Below are 17660 nucleotides of genomic sequence, written 5' to 3'. Positions count from 1 at the left end.
ACTCTAAAATATTTTTGTGTTCAGCATTTTCCAGCATTTACTAAATATAAGTTAAATCTCTCTGGTTGAACAGCAGCAGAGCTTATCTAATCAGCCTTACTGAAATATTAATTCAATATTTAATAAATCATTGTATAGCTCAGAGGTTTACACCTAGCCCCATTTGTGTGGGATTTTAGTCACGTACTACCATTCCTGAGAATCACCTTTCCGAAGTCAGGGACCTAACTTCTAAATGTTTTCTGGTCCAGGTTAAAGATGCTAAAGCATTTTCTCTGCATTCATCAACACTGTATGTTTATTAATGGCTTTCCACTTGTCACTATTGACCTGTGGAAAGGTCAAGCTCCAGCTAAGAACTTTAAGTCTATGAAAATACAAGCTGTGTTTTTACTAATTAATCAGTAGCAGAGTATTCAGGCAAATGCCTGTGTTCTGGAATTGACCATCCCTATGATTGACAACTATGTCAGAACATAATTGCTTGTTAGTCCTCCAGCACAGTATCAAAAACTTCCTGTGTATACTTCTGCAGTTATTATGGTTCAAGAACACCTACTGCTGGAAGCCAGCATGCTGGTTCAGAGTGGATGTGGGTCATTCCACACAAATTGTCTTCCATGACAAAGTACACAGCCATGTTTAATTCATTAGTAGAGATGAAGCTTAAGTGTTACAGATATCTGCAGTCTTGAAGTTCTCAAAATTATGTTTTTGCCTCTTCGATCAATCTGTGCATAGTCTGCTTTTAATGAAACAATATCATACCAGCACATAATAATTAGAATTCTTGGAAAGTTTAGCTACTAATATTGGCATTTGGGGATTGTTGGTTTCTTTTTTTTTAACCACAGAAGATTTGAAGCTGTATTTTAATATTGTGCTGAAGTGAGCTTTCTTCTTGTCTGTGATATCTAAAGGAAAGAGCTTTTATGTGGGATTTTTATCAGAAGCTGCATCTGATTAGGAATTGTGTTAATGCGAATTTAAGATTAGGTCTTTTCTTTTTTGCCTTTGCTCTCTTGACTCGCCATGGTAGAAATTGAGTACAATGATGAAATGCTCTAGTTTTAATCTTCCCAGTAAGAATCAAATGATCAAGCTGCTACCAAGCAACATGTTGGTCAATTGAATAAGTCTCCTAGACTTTGCAAAAGAATGTGCTGAGCAAATGTGAAGGTTTCACAAAGCCATTTAATAGCAAACTGCTTGCAGAGCAGTTCATTATTGTTTGAAGGAATCACTGCTGAAGTATAGGAGTCATATGCTTTGTATTTCATAAAGGCTTTTAAAACAATCCTCAATCCAAAGGTGAGCCTGACATTGTTCAGAAAAGATTAGGGAAATAGCATGTGATAAACCGTAGCTGAGAGTTTCAGTAATTTCAGTGGAATCCTACCATAAAAGTGATTAAGTCTTAAACTTAATCCTAATGAAAAAGTAGTTCATTAGCAATGGCACTACTTTATATCTGCTTCAGAAGTGAAGAACCAGTTATGGCTGAGAAAACTAGGGGAACAATCAACTTGTTTTTTCTGGTAAGTTCTTGGAAGTCTGATATATTCTATTTATTCAGTTAACTTATATTTAAATATTAAACTATTTATAATGATCTAATTATTTGTCAGTACGAAATGATGACTTAGGTGATTCTTGAGGCTCTTAAGAGTCTGGGATCTGTGTAATGGTAAATTTACCCTGCAGACTGTGCCAAAGAGCTAGAAGAATAAAAACCTTGCATTGCACTGAGAGTGAGGAAAAAGAAATATGAGAAGTACTTTGGTTTTCCATCACCTCTACAGTGTATATAATAAGAAAGCAAGTAGCAGCGTGTCGAGAGTCTTCTAAACTTTACTATGTATAGGATCTGTAATGTTTTCTTTTGTGCATATTCTCCATTGAAGTTAGCTGACCCACTGGACATGACTCAAGTGGGATAAAGTTACACATTTTATTTATATTTAAAGGATGTGATCTCTGAATGAGAATAAAGAAAAGCATGGAACTGAAAGTATTTGCACTAACTTGAGGGAATGTTAATAGATTCTCCAGGTATATAATAGCAAGAACATATACTTTAGGTCTTCTTAAAAATAATTATGTACTTTTGTAGCCTGTAAGATTTTGATAATGTGGCTTTTCTGTTTCTTAGCTTCTTTATAACATAGCTGTGGATATATAAATATTGCATAATTGTAGCATCCAAACATTTTATCAGAACTCACTTGTTTTAATATTTCTGTATAATTCACAATTAATATTGGAACATAATACTCAGAAAATACAGTCTAGCCAACTAGCATAAAGGTAACCAAATAGAATGAAGTTCATAAAGCAGTATTTATACTCAAAAATTGATCTTAATTATCTCAGTTAATAAAAAGTGACAAGGAGATTTTCATGAAGATTATTTTAATGTGTTCACACTGATAAAAAAAAACAACTCGGCTGATAAAGCAAATAAGATTTTGCCAATGATGAAAATAAGTAAATAAAATAAAATTGCTTTTTTAACTTAAAATGAGATTTGAAGGAAAAAAATATGATCAAAATTAGTTTAATTGGGTCCTGTGACCTAGTCCTTAACTGCCTGTCAATACAACATGCAGAAGGAGTGATGACTTAAAATATCTTGCTTGTTTTCTTTGTACTTGAGATACTGAAGCAATGTGTTACTGTCATCTGCACGGAGTATTCTCTACCCGATTGATCTGTTGTCTTATTTCTGTATGTCTTTGAAAATGGTTGAAGCAGAGGTTTCTGTCACTGTTAAACTCTGCAGAGAAAACTTGGAACTTGTCAGGAGAGACTATTAGGTACCTGAATTATATATTTCACTTCTTGACCTTGAACCCTGAATTTATTTGTCAGCTTTGTGATTAGTATCAAAATTTGGACACAGCCAGTATAAGATACATGTGATTTCGTGTATTGTCAGTTAAATTTCTGGAATTGATGTTTGAGGTTACCTATTTGTATATATTTCATCAAAACACATTTATTCTTGTATATGCACATGAAATCTCTCACAGGTTATCAATATTAAATGCAACTTCTGACAGATTACTTCTGAAGTTACTTTGTCAGTCACATGTTGCTTGTTGTAGTGATTTGCTGGTTGGTTGGTTTTTTTCTGTTTGTGTTGGTAGTGGGTTTTTTCCCCTGTCGTATGCTCTTCTTGCAAAGAATCATTTCTCTCTGTCTTGGTTTAAGGCAATTTAAAGGGGAACACTCAAAAATGAGTTCTCCCCCTTTGTTTTAACCAGTCTCTTTCCACCAATGAGGAGAAACTAAATACAAGTAGATATAAGCAAACAAATACCAATTTACTAAAAAGTGAAACTGCAGGGGGAAAAAATAACAGTAAATTATCCCTAGATACAAAATTCCTAAATCTCACAATCTCCCCAAGATGAAAGAGACACCCAAAATGGCAGAAATACGCTTTTCCAAGATGGTGTCCACCACAGGCAACCGTGTGCGGGGAGACAGGGAAAATGGTGTCAGACCCTCCCCCCTCCCCCCGGCGACCTTTGCAGGTGACTGTGCTCTCTGGGAGACAAAGGGAAAGGATGGTGGCAAACTCTCTTGGGAATGTGGGAGATTACAGAGCAGTTCTAGTGGCAGATGAGAAGGGCCGGCATGTGTGGGGTCAGCGTTGCTGCCTGCTGCCTCCTCCTGCTGCCTGCCAAACTCTGCCGGTGCTGGTGCTGATGTGCTCCATGCTGTGCATGTCGGGTCTGGGACAAAAATGGTTTGTCGGCGCCGACACAGGGTGACCTGGCCCCAGGCACTGGCTGGAATACGATAACATTTTGGGTTACCCACCACACAGTCTTGACCTGGAAGAAGCATAGTTTCAGTTCATGTTATGGCCTCATTCATATCATTTTTAGGAAATTCCGAATTTTTATTGCAATCTTATGCCAAATTATACCAAAAAACAAGAAGCATAAAAAATACGAAACACAGGCAGACATCTGTCTGTTTTTGAGAGCATTGAGATACAATTCCTTTGAACAGTATATAAGTGTTCAGGCATATGTAAAAGGTTTTGGAAACATTTTGACATTACGAAAGGATCTATTAATCTAAGTAATATATACAGGGAGCTTTTAAAAGCCAGTGGTAATCTAGTGTTAATAACTTCGATATACATGGCATCAAATTTCACCTAGCAATTTTTGCATTGACATGGTTTTTTTTGATCTTTACCATATCTTATAAAGAGATTTCTGTTCTTGAATGAAAAGCTTCAAATCATAAAGGATTTGTGGTATTTTTTAGGTATGTTACTTCAGTAATTAATGTCCTCAGTCCTGAAAAAGGTGTACTTTATTTCTCTTATTATGTAGCCTAGTGTGAGCTTGCTTCACTCAGTCTTGGTTTCAGTCACTTACTGTCAAACATCTCTTACCCATGCAGGTCAGGGTAAGATACTTCGCCTGGAAAATTTTTGCAGACACTCTTGAAGATTCTGTACTTTTACCACCATTTTCAGGGGTTTGGCATTTGTTACATGTGTATATACATGAGGAAATAAACTGTTGTTGCTGCACTGGTGGTGAGTGTGCTTGGTCTGTAATAAGTTACCATGACAACTTAGTGCAAACATCCTGCAACCATAAGCCTTGTATCTGAGGATTTCAGAAGGTATAGCAGTCACTATTCATGCACAGTTAAAGCTGTAAAAATACGGAAAACCCTACGGAAATGTATTGCTTATTATCATGTCATCTATTGACTTCTTAATTTGGGCTGAACTTCTTAAATGTCTTACTATGAAGTGTAGGTTATAGAATTGATTTGGTGTTGTCATTGTTTTCTGAATTGTTTCTTAAGTTTTTTGCATTCTTCTTAAAAAGATGCCATGTTATTTTAGTACTGCTTTCACTGGGTTTATGTATGGGTGCATCAGTTCTGACTTGATATGATCCCAAGGACTGAGTTATCCTTTATAAATGCACTGTCATAAAAGCAATTTGAACTCAGCTCTCTGTATGCCAATATTTCTAGGTCCCTCAGCATCAGTTTATTTAAAGATATTGCATTACCTGTCTTATATTCCTCTGACTCTGCATTTGGCAGTATATTTCATCTCTGTGCAAATAAATTTGCATATTAGCAAAAGATCCAGATTTAGCTGTATGATTGGCCTCACCACACCATTATTTGTATTCTCGCCAATTTTATGTCATCTACAAATTGTATCAGCAAAGATTTTATCTTTTGTTCTATTAAATGCAGTTAGTCACAGCACAGGATCTTAGAGAATCTAGTTAATTTTAGTCATCCAAGAGGGGTATTTGCTTCGTTTTTACTTCAAGTGCTTGTTCTTAATTATTAATTCAAAGGTTTTAGGTTCTCATCTCATTTACCTTTGTGAACTGAAAGATCTTGGGATCTTATTATAAAATAGCAGTCTTGCCAAGAAGACCTATCTTCCACAAAGTCACACTTCTTGGAACTAATTGTGATCTTATTCTTACTTAAGAACATTCTGTTTTCCCAGAAAAATACTATTTTGCCTGTAATCAATATCAGGTTAGTTAAACAATATCCAGTTAGCACATATAGCATTTATGAGCTCTTTATCTTTATTTTAAAAGTAATTATTATTACAATGTACATGTTTTTGAATTTTTCAGAAATTCTGCAGAGTCAACCATTTTTGAAAGATACAAATATTTTTTTAAAGATTCAAATTACTTATTCCAGAGGTAATTTGTAATAGCCTTGGATGAACACTATGTTGTTTTGTTCATTTAATAAAATTGAATACTTTCTTGTCATTGTAGTTATCATGCAGACTAAAATGTCTTTTTCAGTTACTATTTCTGTAACAGAATTGTCTTTTACCTACCAGTTTTCTTGAAGGCTGTCAATACTTGTCCTTAACTCGTGATTGTAAACCAGTTTGGTGGTGTTCTCACAGGGAGGTTAGCCTCTCACAACGGGTCTGAGTTATTTTGTATTTTGTGGGGAATTGGAACTTTGTCCAGATTTAGGTATCAAAGCTTTGGAGGTCTGTATCTGAAGCTAGGTGCCCGGGTACCATTTAAAGTCACTGGAGAGAAAGAGACACACAGCAACACATTCCTACTTCAGGAGCAGATGAATGGTGCTTTAAACATCTAAGTTGTCCATATTGATTCTACAAGTATAGACTAGGAGGATTAGTTCAGGTGCAAATATTTACATCAGGACAGATGAATTTTAATGTGTTTCACAGTTTGCATGCATATATACAGGGAGAGGCTCTTCTTGGACCTCTGGAATCATCAGAACTTAGCAGTGGTCAATCCACATAACCTGTTTAAGAATGGAGTGAATTGTCTTCTGGATCTACCTCTTTATTTCTTGTGAAGTGAATGTGTAGAATTGATTTAAATTAAAACAGGTTTTTTTAAAACAGCTGTATTAAACTTGGTGAGATGAAAAACTCGTCCTGTGTGGCTAATTTCCATCAAGGATGGACACCATTTTTGTATTTTTTGCTTAAGACAGAGCTAAATCAAGTGCCTGCTATGAAGGTGGTTCTTGAATGAGAACCTAAACATTCAACTCAGTTCAAGTAAAATTAGTCTAGTGGTAAAATGTGGCACACAACACTAAGATATCAAGGTTCAGAGGTATCAGAATGAAGAAATGTAAGTTAACAACATGTTGCTACTGTAGTTCATGTTATGGAGCTGCAAGGGATACCATTCTCCTTGCTAATGGTTAAGCTAGAAGACTGCTTTTTCCTGTAATCAGATACTTTTTCTTACACTCTTCTTGCTTTAAAATACTCAAAAGCAGTCATCAGAGAGGGCAGAAGCTGTCAGAACATCGTTGCAAGTAGCTGTGTAAGTAACTTTGATCTGCTTGGTTGAAAGATAATTACATGTTTGCCACAGAGAGGAGAGCCACAGTTTCACACATCCAGCAATATGTGAAAAGACACTCAGAGTCAGAAGATTTAGCAGATATTGCATAAGATTTGCTAGCAAAATATAGAAAGTGCCATTTTAGAGGTCTCTACAATACCCTGTCTGACCATTAACTGTGCCCTCAGAAAGGGCCTTTTTTCAGGCTCCTCCCCCCCCTGCCAGTCTCACGTGGAATTCACTCCTAAAACAGCTTCTGTTGTCACTCTGCTTTAGACAACTGAACATAACTTCTTGGGCTGCTTTATTAGAGATCCATTTTCCATTCCCCAGGACAGAATCAAATCCAACTGAAATAAAGGCAGAGGTTGGCATGTTCAAAATCTGTTACTATATAAGATGTAAATTATCACCTCTTTTAAGAACTTTGGAAAGATCCTGTATTATGGTGTGAGGAGGAAAAATATGAACAACACAACAGGAGTATGCAGTAGTCGTGAAATTTGACCATTGTGTGCTTAAGTGCTATTCAGCTCACTATTTTTCTTAATTCAGACTTGAGATATGTTGACTGCAATGGACAGGACAAGGGGCAATGGTTTTAAATTAAAAGAGGGCACTTTTAAATTAGATTTAGGAAAAAAATTCTTTATTCAGAAGGTGGTGCAGCACTGGAACAGGTTGCCCAGAGAAGTTGTGGGTACTCTACCTTTTTACACACCCTGAAAGTATTCAGGGCCAGGCTGGATGTGGCCCTGAGTGACTTGCTCTAGCAAATGGCATTCCTTCCTGCACATGGTAGGGAGTATGGAACTAGATGATCTTTAAGGTCCCTTCCAGCCCTAACGTTTCAGTGATCTATGATTCTCTATCCAGATTTAAAAAAACAAAATGGAGCGTACAGTAACTAGTACTGATTTTTGCATCTCATGGAAGTTGCTTATAATTTCTAGATTTTTATGGTATGAGGTCAAAGAATCCACAGTTTTCAATAGTTCATGCTCTGTTTTTCAGGTAAAGATTGACATTTTGAAGGTGAGGTCATCTTACTGCAAATTGTTGAAGCATCAGTTACAGTGTAACTTAGTTTGCTTGCTCTTGAGTATCTTCCCTCAAGCAGATTTGCCCTCCCAGAATTTAAATCTTACTCTTTGGAGTCAATTAAGATTAGAGTTGAAAGTTTAAGAAATCATTTAAGCAATACAAAATTCACAGTTCCGGCAGCTGCAACTTCATTTTATCATCTTAATAAATACTGTGTAGCAATAGCATATGGTTAGCTTTTCAGCAGATAACTTGGAGAATGAAAAATCATCACCTCTTATATCATTGTGTGGCTCTTCTGTTCATGTTTTCCAAAGTCCATCACTAACAGGTCTTTAAATAGAGAAATAGATAAGGACACTAGTAAGTGGTCTTATCTTTATACTTTCAAACAGATGCATGACATTGTTATGAAAAGTCAGTGCTATTGAGAAAACTGTGGTCACGTTATTTAGGCACCACATAAGAAGGTAAATAGTAATTTATCAGAACAGTGACTCCCTTAGGCATAATTAGTGTTGAGATCACAGTAAATCAATTGCTGTCAGTTACTGACAAAGGTAATTGCTCTCAACTGGAAGCTCAGGGAAAAGATTTACTGTATATGCCTGCTCTTGTACTTCTTGGTGTTAAAGAGACCTCTGCTGCATATGCATTATCTTAAGAAACATTAAGAACTCTGTCTTCATGTGGCAGCTCTTTAAAAGCAGTAATGACAGTAAAACTTTGGTCTAGGACTTGGCTCATGAAGTTCTCTAGAAAAACAACTTGCATTAAGAAGCTTATGTGTGTGGACGATAACACTGAGATTACTTCTCACTTGGCAAGAATTATTTAACAAAGTTATTTTTTAGTTCATGTTTGTGTCCTAAATTAAGGTTTTTCAGTTCATTATGAAATGAAACAAACACAAGGATTTAGCCTGTAGAAAAGTTGTCAAATGAATTAAAAATCAAGTAATTAAGGGAATTTGTGTCACACGTAGCTACAATTCATTCTTGAGTAGAAAAAACAAACTTTGAAACCAATGAGATTTTTCTTCTAGAGGAAAATAGTGACATCTTATATTACTTTGATGTTAGAAGAATTTATTGTAAAAAATATCTGGGAAGGTCTTTGATCCACTTTCAAAAAAAAATTCCAAAGAGAGTTAGGAGCACTGAATGGCACACAAACATTAGTGCTCTCATTTCCTTCCCCTGAGCTTTTTCTTCTTTGTTCGAGATGGTTTCTGATTTTTGCGAGGGGGGTTTTAGGAAATTCAAATAAAACAAAAGCTGTGCATATAGCAGATGACTAAAATGAGGGAAAAAAACCCCTAGGAATCTCTCTTTTTTATCCTACTCATTGCTTTATACATTGTGATTGCTGAGAAAAAGTAAGCGAAACAAGAAAGGCTTCAACCCAAAGTAGCAAAATATTACAGATTGGAAAGAGGGAGATGTAATCCTTATTTGGTGGAAACATACAGTTGAAATTAGTTTAAATGTGCTTCAGTATTCTGATCCTCAAAACTTTCAGTGGCTGTACAAATACTTAATCTTAACTGGGTTGTAAAGCCACTGTATATCTGTGCTTTTTAATTAGGCTGTATCTTCAAAATTTCCTTGATGCTCAAGATAATACATACATTTGTCTGAATTTTGATATCTTATTTGGCTTTGGAGAAATTATTTATGAATATGATAATTTTAAGCATGAATTTAAACTTTGTTTAGTTAAAAATAGTAATTAGTTAATATAGTGATCTTTTTTATTAGTTTAAGTGATTAACTTGGGATAGTATTAGTTTGTTACGGAGTTTTTTATCTTCACGATAAACATGCTGTTCTGCTAAACTTGGGGAAAAATCAAAATTTCTAAGATATTTCCCTGATTTTTTTTAGATCATTATGAGTGAATAGGGGTTGATTCAGATGTGTGGAAGATGTTCCATTCACTTTTTAAGAAACAGTTAAATCTGCATAAATTAGATTCTCTCTTCAGCTGAAAAAACACGGTCTGTCTGTTCCAGTTCCAGAAAGATTAATTTTCCTTTGGTTTGCCTAGGATTTGACACCTATTTCTGATATCAAAATTAAGTATTATAGAAAATTTGGGTAATACCTGTTACCCATCCTGCTGCAGATGATGCAAGTTTCTGGGGCTTCCCTAGTGGGATTTGGATGCCTGTCTACCTAAACATCTATTGAAATGCCATTATAGGAAGAAGGAAAGTGTAAAACTCTCAGAAATAAGCAAATGCAGTGGATTGTAATTAAATGGCAAAAGAGCCTCCAGAGCAAAGAGGATGCTGCATGAATAGATACTCACAAAGTTAGGCAGACTCAGAAAGTAGGGGAATGTATTATGTTCTGAATTATTTTTTGTAATCCTGTAAAAACATAAAAGGGATTTACATAAACTAGTTCCCATATTCATTTTCTATCATAAAATCAAATAAGTAAGTTCATTTAAAAAGTAAATGATCCATTTCAGGACTGGCCACTTGGCTACTGTGAGTGATAGTTAGTATTCATGGCCATCCTTTTAGTAAGTAACAACTTTTTAGTTTCCACAGACAACTGTACCATAGAAAACAACATCCCTCACACTTTTTTCTCCTGCCTTTCCTTTTCTTTTCCTTCCCATTTCCTTTATTTTCCAAATATTGAAAATGCCTCTGGAAACAAACAATAAATTTCATTACCAAGAGAACTGATGAAAAAATGTTTTGTAATGAGAATAAGCTACAATTTTCTTTTTTTGTTACTCAGGCTGATCAGCAGTTTATTGCTAAAGCTGAGTGTAAGAGAGAAAAGCCATGCTTACATTATGAGGATCTTTGTAAAGAATTTCAGTTCCTTGCAGGCTTTCAGATGTATACTTCTAAAAGATTTTGATGATAATTCTTGCTATATTCAATCAGATCCACATATTGTTTAGTAACACTACTCACTTTTTATTTTTCAGTATGTAACGTGATTACACAGTATTTTTTTTTTTTTGTGTTACAGAAAGTACACTTCAAAAGTCCATGAAGATAAAAGCCTTTCAATTTGCTGCATCGTAAAAAATAATGGATTAGACTGCAATACAAATCCGATTCTCAGAGTTTGCTACAAGCTCATAGATTTTACTTGTTGGTGATTAATAACCATAATAATTTTGTATCACATTCTTGCTGACCTCAGGCTCCAGTGAAGCTAAAGGGCATCAGGTTTTGTGAATAATACCACTGGAAGACATTAATACAAAGTGTCCTTAATCTTAGAACCTGAAAACATCTGCTTGAATTCTGTAGCATGTTGTATAGGTTTTCAATGAAGGCAGCTTTTAAAAAATTGGCTGATTTTGCTCCCTGGAGTGGCTTTTGCTCCAGCCAGTGGGAAATCATTTCAGAAGGATTTAGATGGTGCAGGTATCATTGGTTTAATAAGAAAAAAGTAAGTCAAAAGTTAAAGAAGTCAAGCACTTTTCCATTACATTCATATATCTCTTCATACATCAACTGTTCTTTAAAAGTATTATACCTTCTTTAATTCTCTTTCGTGCTAACTTAATGGCAGCAGAACAAAATAAAATGGATGACACTGTAGTTGGTTTCTCAGTTATTACAGTATAATAATTTTACTGATGCACATTCTATAATATTTTCATGATCATTAATTTCACAGTAAAGAGTACTTTCTCATTTTCTCCTATCATTCAACAAACAAAAGGTCATAATTATTTACATTTTACAGAAAATCAGTCTTAACATTTGTTTTCAAAATGGTAAAAACCCAGATTATGATGAAAATATAACAGTGACTTTAAAATACAATGTGCTAATGAGGCAGAGATTGCATTGGTGTAAATGCTTGAAGTTGCTTTAAATACACAGATTAATCTGCTACAGTACAGAAAGTTCTATTATATCAGATTTTTTTTTTTAAGTAACATTTACTAGTAGGAGTCTGAAATACAACATTCCTCAAAATTCATAATAATTCCAGGCCACCTGAACGTTGTTTATTTGGGTCTTGGGCATCTGCAGTGTTCCCAAATCCTAGTCAACAGTTCAGTCTGTCTCTCTTCCAACATTCTGTGTCTTGACAAATTCATTAGGCACTTCAGATTTTGGCTGAGAATCACTTGTTAGCTCAAATTTAGTCTGTAACTGAAGAAGTGTCTATTCTAGGAAAAAGAAAGCACCTGCCTTACTCCACAGATGAGGAGTTTTGCAGACAGCCTGAAGCAACCTCCCACATGCAGGCCCTACTCCTCATGGGGAATTTCATCCATCCAGTATTTGCTGGAGAGACAATGCAGCAGGACATAGGAAATCTAGAAGGTTTGTGAAGAGAAACAATTCCTGACACAAGTGATAGAAAAGTGCATAACTAGACCTCATATTCAGGAATGAGGAAGAGCTCATTGGGGATGGGAACACAAGGCAACCTTGGCTGCAGTGACCATGAGATAGTGGAGTTCAAGATTGCAAGAGGAGGGAACAGGGCAAAACGCAAGATCACAAGTCTGGACTTCAGGAGAAGAGACTTTGACCTCTTCAAGGATCTTCTTGAAAGAGTCCAGTGGGATAAGGTCCCAGAGGGCAGAGGAGCCAAGAAAGCTGGTTGATATTTAAAGATCAAGTTTAAGAGGTGTCCATTCCACTTTTCAGGAAGATAGGAAAAACACGCTGAGAGTAGTTGCTGGCAAAAGTCAAATTTAAGAAGGAAGTATTCCAGAAGGTGAAATCAGGGACACATGACTCATGAGGAGCACAGAATTGCTGTCCAGTCTTACAGGGATGAAGTTAGCAAAGCCAAAGCCCACTTGAAACTATGGAAGAAAGAGAAGGGCAACAATAAAGGAGACTATGAATATATAAACAGCTAAATGCTAACTAGGTGTCGTGGTTTGACACTGATCCAGTGCCAGGCACCCACAAGAGTTGCTCACTTACCCTCCCCTGCCACAGCTGGGCAGAGAAGAGAAAGAAAAAAAAAGTCAATGAAGGCTCCATAAGTGAGATAAGGACTGGGAGAAAACACTTCAAGGGCAAAACAGGCTCAACTTAAGGTTGCAAAGTGAATTTATTGCTAACAGAATCAGAGGAGGATAATGAGAAGTAAAATAAACCCTTAAAACACCATCCCCCCTCATCAGCCCCTCCCTCCTTCCTACCAACTGTACAGGGAGACAGGCCTGGGGTGGGGGTTTGTGGTCAGTTCATCACCGAGATTCTCTTCCACTGATCTGGGAGAGGAGTCCTTCCCCTGTGAGACCATGGGGTCCCTCCCACGGGAGCCAGTTCTCTGTGAACCTTTCCAACATGGGTCCACCCTCACAAGCAGCAGCCACACCGCACCTGCTGCAGTGTGAGCCCCTCCCACAGGCACACAGTCCTCCCAAAACTGCTGTGCCGTGGCTCTCTCTCTCCACGGGGTGCAGTCCTCCAAGGACAGGTTGCTCCAGCCTGAAAGCAAGGGCCTTCTCTCTCCACTGGGTCTTCCCCTGGCTCACAGCCCCCTCCAGGCATCCACGCGCTCCGGCACAGGCATCTCCCCCACGGGCTGCGGGTGGATCTCTGCATCCCCAGTGGATCCATGGGCTGCAGGGGCACAGCTGCTTCACCATGGTCTGCACCATGGCCCACAGAAGAATCCCAGCTCTGGCACCTGGAGCACCTCCTGCCCCTCCTTCTCCACTGACCTTGGTGTCTCCATGTTGTTTTCCCTCACATGTTCTCACCTCCTCCTCTTCTCTGACTGGAAGCAAAAAACTGTGACTTTGTTTTGATTTTCTTCTTAAATATGTCATCACAGAGGCGTTACCAGCCTCTCTCCTTGGCTCAGTTTTGGCCAGCGAGATATCCATTTTTCAGAGCCATCAGAGATTGGCTCTGCTGGACATAGTGGAAGATTCCAGCGGCTTCTCACTGGAGCCACCTCTGTGGCCCCCCCGCTACCAAAAACCAGGCTGTGCAAAACCAGTACACCCGGGAAAACTTGTACCTGCTGCTGAATGGGCAGTGGTCGTGGTGACAAAAATTCCGGAATATGCTGAGGTATTCAATTTCTTCTTCTCCTCATTCTTTACTAGTAAGACCAGTGTCCTGTTTTGGCTGCTCCTCTCAGCATAGATGAAGCCAAACCGTGAGTACTGTGTTCAGTTGGGGCTCTTTAGTACAAGAGAGACATGGATATATTGGAGAGACTGCGGCAAAATTCCACAAGGACAATTAAGAGACTGGAGCATTTTTCATATGAGGAAAGGCTGAGAGAGCTGTTACCAATGTCTGTAAATACCCAGAGGGAGAATGCAAAGAAGAGGGGTCAGGCTCTTTCCAGTGGTGTCCAGTGACAGGAAAAGAGGCAATGGGCACAAACTGAAATACAAAAGGTTCCCTCTGAAAATGAGGAAGCACTTGTCGTGTTGGGTGGCCAAACATTGCCACAGGCTGCCCAGAGAGGTTGTGGAGTGTCCATCCTTGGAGAGTATGAAAGTCATCGGGACATGGTCTTGGACAACCTGCTCTAGGTATCCCTGCTTGAGCAGGGAGGTGGGCCAGATGGCCTTCAGAAGTCCCTTCCAACCTCAACTATTCTGTGATTCTGTGATAAAACGAGCAGTTTTTAACTGTGTCCCACCATTACTTCCTGTTTCTTCAGCTTGAGGCAGAGACATATGAATTCTTTCAATTCCAACCAGAAAAACAGAGAAGTTAATTGTGACCAAGACTATAAACTGTTTCAGTTTATTTTCTTTATATCCTAGAAGAGGTCTCTCATCCCTGGTCTGTCTTATACTGAAGATAAGTACTTTTAATATGTTTTTCTTTTTTGTTTCCACCTGGCTGTTTTATATGGGACCTGATCTAGTATAGGTAAGTAAAAAACTGTTTTTAGTGTGAATGCACAATTTTGTTTGGAAAGGGAGGTGTAAGGTTCCATTCCTAGGAATTATATTATTTTCAGAGTGCATGAATTCAAAGAGCAAACATGCAAACCCAGTTCTGTCCTGTAACATCTGGATTATGTTTCTCATGAATTGTATTTAATGTGACAGCAATAATTTTGGCAAGAGGTTAAATAATAAGTTTAATTTCTGATGTCTCTAGGTAAATGGAGGTGAGTTACATTTGTTGCTAGTTTGGGAGCATTTGTGTGACTTTTTTTAGGCATTTCTTTGTATTAAGTAATAGTAACAAAAAAAGAATCAAATGACCAAACTTTAAAGAGATCAACAGTGATACTGTGGATTTATGACTATATGTTGGAACCTCTTCAGACTCAGTCTTGTGGATGTCTAAATTGTAGAAGGAGAGTGACACGAGTTGAGAGCTGCAAATTTGGAGGATTTCCTGGTAGGGCTCTCTAGTCTCACACTTAGTTAAAACTCTTCAAAGAATTTTAACTCTATATATATTTTATTATATGTCAGTTGCAACAGCTAAACAGCTAGAGATAATGAGGGAGTATGTGTTATCTTAAATGTCTTTGAAAGTGTTTAGAAGAGCTTGTGGAACAGAAATGACATAATATTTGGGGTTTGCAAAGATTATGGCATGGCACACCAAGCATTTAACTGTGTCCTTAAATCCATTCCAAAGTGGCAATATACATGAGACCATATTTAAATGCTCTGTTGTGTTGGAATTTTAATTCTGCCAAGTCAATGAACTTAGCAGTCTAATGTAAGAGTTAATGGAAGCAGGACAGGTAGTAAAACTAATGCACCTGAACAGAGTTGCTGGAGGTTTCCAGGTGCAGTTTGTAGTGTTGGCAGTGTTCAGCTCTCCACAAGGACTGCAAGGATGGTTGGAGTCCCTTTATCTGGAGTCTCTCAATAATTCTTAAGAGAAATTGTTCAAGAAAAATGAAGTAAGAGGACTGATTTTTGTATCTACTGTCAATCAAATGGGTGGGCTAGTAACACCAGCCGAAGTCCAGCATAGCAGTACTTAAAACGGCAGCTACAAAGAGGACAGAGGCTCTCTCTTCATAAAAAGCCACATGGAGGTGACATGAGGCAATGGCTCCAAGCAGCATTTGGAGACGTTTCATCTCAATATAAGAAATAAAGATTTTACAGTGAGTAAATGCACTTTTTACAGATGAGTCCCCCTCACTGGAGGGTTTCAAGATTCAGTTGGACAGGGTGTCTGATAATCTGATCTAGGCTCCCTTTTCCACAAAAGGTTGAACCACTTGATCTTTCAAGATCCCTTCCAACCTGGGCTGTTCTAGGATGATATATCTTATTCAATTCTCTTTTTGTTTCTCTGTTCCTTTATTTGACTTTATCCAAGTCACCATCTTAAGCAGAGTACACCAAATTAAAAATTACTGCATTATGGAACAAAACATGATATTTTCACAGTTATCTGAAATACATACAGTACCTTCCAAAATGATAAATGGTACAGTTTCAATGATTTCTTTCCTGAGGCTGAAATGAAGAAACCCCCATTTTTCTTTTGTAAAGTGTTGTCTCTTTGAGGGAACTGAGAAAAGCATAGTTAAAGATTGTGAAGAAAAACATTTATTTTGCACTTTAATATTTGAATTTTTAAGTCTGAGTTTACTTTCCTTAAATGGCTTATGGCAATATACAGTACTTAACATGTACTTTCACATCCCTTACACAAGCTGAAAAAGATGTTAATGTTTTAAAAATATATTGTTAGACACTATTTTACATGGTTTTGCTCTTGATAATTCTGAAGTATCTGGAAGTTCAGAAGCTTATCATCATAGTGATGTTCTAAAAATATATTGTTAGACACTATTTTACATGTTTTTTTCTTGATAATTTTGAAGTATCTGGAAGTTCAGAAGCTGATCATCATACATATTTGCCTGAATTAGAAACCTTATTTTGCATGTATATATGATATGATTTATTTGATTTATGCTAAAAAGATAAATGTCTGTTTTCCCTTCCTCTCGCAGCAAATCACAAGCAGGTAAAAAACCACTTCCTATATATTGTAACTTTTAACTTAAAATGGGATTTGTTTACTAAATTCTTTTTATCATTTTCACGACTAATCATTAACATAATATACTATAAATGTAAACTGCAAATAATTGCAACATTCAAAATTTTACACTGTCAGAAAGAGAAAAAGAGCAAGAACATTCTACATGTGGATGCTAGATTTCATTCCAGTCTGAATGGAAAAGGTTACTGTGTTGATAACCTGAAAAATGCTTTTTTGTCAAGCATTCAGAAAAGAAGTCATGAGACTAGAGACAGACACCAGTTTCTACCTCTTGAGTGCTTGGACATTTTACATGAGTCTCTGGAAAGAAAGTAAATGAGAGTTTTAGTTTTCTCCCTTTCAGCTTGGTGTCCTTGCGACAAATTATGTCAAGTTTCCTTTTCCTTGCTCTCTGTTGGAACAAGGATTGTTGCATTTCTGCCTTTGTCTCCAATGACAAAGGGACTGCTGCTGGATTGTCTGAAGCAGTATGATGTGTGTTAGGGCTGCTAAGGGTTGTTAGGTTTGTGGGTTCAACCACTAGTGAAGCTGAGCATGTGTTGCAGGGACACACGGATGTGGGGACACAGGCACTCACTGAGGACACCGACACGGCTGATCACACAGGCTGCCTCAGGAGGTCACCAGCAGAGCACACACACAACACTCTCCAGATTCACAAGCAAATGGACATTTGTGAGATCTCTGGGGTACCAGCATGGCCCCTTTACACAACTGGCACCTCTGCCTGGATCCCAAACCCTCTCGTCTGCCCCACAGGTCCCCAGCTCGCC

General features: G+C 37.4%; 1 protein-coding gene across 2 annotated transcripts in view; it reads left to right on the top strand.

The window, feature by feature from the left end:
- Positions 1 to 17660, top strand: part of GPC5 (glypican 5) — a 601007-nt gene that overhangs the window by 29901 nt on the left and 553446 nt on the right. Inside the window, exon 1 of one of the 2 annotated variants that reach the window (XM_017732642.1) lies at positions 1468 to 1538. The exons of the other annotated variant lie outside the window; for it this stretch is intronic. The gene's annotated coding sequence lies outside the window, so the exon portion shown is untranslated. Of the gene's footprint in view, positions 1 to 1467; positions 1539 to 17660 lie in introns of those variants that run through there. 2 annotated transcript variants of the gene reach the window in all.

Source organism: Corvus brachyrhynchos, unplaced genomic scaffold (assembly GCF_000691975.1).
Source record: "Corvus brachyrhynchos isolate BGI_N302 unplaced genomic scaffold, ASM69197v1 scaffold12, whole genome shotgun sequence".
NCBI lineage: Eukaryota > Metazoa > Chordata > Aves > Passeriformes > Corvidae > Corvus > Corvus brachyrhynchos.
The sequence above is the reverse complement of the archived record's forward strand: the minus strand, read 5'-3'. Positions and strand labels throughout refer to the sequence as shown.